The sequence below is a fragment of the Amphimedon queenslandica genome, unplaced genomic scaffold (assembly GCF_000090795.2).
Source record: "Amphimedon queenslandica unplaced genomic scaffold, v1.1 AMPQUscaffold_13386, whole genome shotgun sequence".
Lineage (NCBI taxonomy): Eukaryota > Metazoa > Porifera > Demospongiae > Haplosclerida > Niphatidae > Amphimedon > Amphimedon queenslandica.
The window spans coordinates 99,554-101,256 of record NW_003546378.1 but is presented as its reverse complement, the minus strand read 5'-3'; the positions used below and the strand labels follow the sequence as shown (position 1 = coordinate 101,256).

The 1,703-nt window shown below is 39.3% G+C and overlaps 1 long non-coding RNA gene across 1 annotated transcript; it reads left to right on the top strand.

Annotated features, from left to right (window-relative positions):
• Positions 1-755, top strand: LOC109582390 (uncharacterized). The gene is made up of 2 exons (XR_002185072.1): positions 1-221; positions 272-755. It is a non-coding gene; the product is annotated as an uncharacterized LOC109582390 (long non-coding RNA).
• The last annotated feature ends 948 nt before the right edge of the window (positions 756-1,703 follow it).

Sequence of the window (1,703 nt, the reverse complement as noted above, 5' to 3'; positions counted from 1 at the left end):
AGACAAAAAAATTAATTTGTTCACATTCTTTGGGAGTAATGGGCCACGGAGTGAGCTCACTATACGTCCACCGGTACTGAAGACTCGCTCAGATGGCACACTATAGTAGCAGGAAGACACAAGTATTTCTTAGCTAGTTGAGACAATGTAGGAAACCATCTGTATTCTGCTTTCCACCAAACTAAAGGACTGGTATCAATCTCAGCAGTTAGAAAGTCAAGGTATGAAGATATTTCATTTTCAATCTGTTGCTCATGTGTCATTGGTGTAGGTTGTGTGTTGCCTTCCTCTTTCTCCATATTCTTTAAGATAGCTGTAAGGCCTTTGGGCTTCTTCGGTGGAGGACCAGAGTCACCAGACACATCATTTACGTGTACTTCAGTACTAGATCTTGTCTCCTGCTCAGTTTAGTCAAAGTCATCATGCTCAAGACCATTATCCAATTCTAAAGTCAACATACCTTCTTCTGTTATTAATGATAATGTTACTTCTTTGTTTTCTAGATACATAATCTTGAACCATGGGTCAAGAAATGAGCAAATATCCAAAATTTCTGTGAGCCTTGGAGAACTGTGTCAAGAACTCAAATCTGCCATCATTGCTTGTTTCATGGTAGAAGCAATATGATTATCTTCACTGCAGGGACTCAATTTACTCTTAACATGTACTAGTATGCAACGTAATGATGATACAGTTACTTCTTTTTCACCAGTCAATTCATCTGTTAAATAGTAAACATTTTTGAGAAATTCTAATACCTTCTCTAGCACATTTAGTTCATCATCAGTAGGCATGGCATACCAGTACTTCCTGTCTTCTGCTATTACAGCACTAATGGCTTGCTGTTGCTCAATGGCACAATCAATCATCTCGTATACTGACCCCCACATTGTGCTGACATCATTTTTTAACTTGTCTTCAGGAAGATCAAGTAGCTGTTGCTTCTCCTTTAAGTCACACATCTTCTTCCAGCTACATGTACGATGAAAGACATTAACAATAGAGCGACATCAAGCTAGTGCACATTGTATCATTGGGCTACTTTTTGACTGGCAGGTCTAAATTATGCCCAAAGCAACTTATTCTTAATAAATCAAGTGTACAAAAGGCTGCAATGACATTTGCACCACTGTCAGTAGCTGCTGCAACAGCATTTTTGATGTCAAGTTCCCAGTTACTCAACATATCAGTGACACAGTCGGCAATATTATCACCAGTGTGATCAGCAAACAAGGCAACAGTGTCAAGACACTTCAATTCCAGACTCCATTTGCCATCAATATAGTGGACAGTAAGAGTAATATATGGTTCACATGAACCACTTGTCCACAAATCTGTCGTTATAGCATAGTATTTCACTTGCTTAAGCAGCTCGATTATATCGTTTCTTACCTGTAGGTAGAGAGCTGGAATCTCTTAATATGAAAACACCTTTCTAGAAGGAATTTCATATCTTGGGTCGAGTTTCGGTATCACGTGTTGAAATTCTTGCTTCTCTACCATATATAATGACACAGCATCTTTGGCTAGAGAGTAAGTTACGGCACAAGTAAGCTCTTGGCTTGTGGACTACCTCGAGGGTACTTAGTTGCCCTTACTATTGAGCTCTCAAGCGTTAGTTGTGTCTTTGTGCGCTCACGAGTTTCACTGTGGCATTCAGTTGAAATAGTGGCAAATAGATAAGCATGATGATCACACAGATG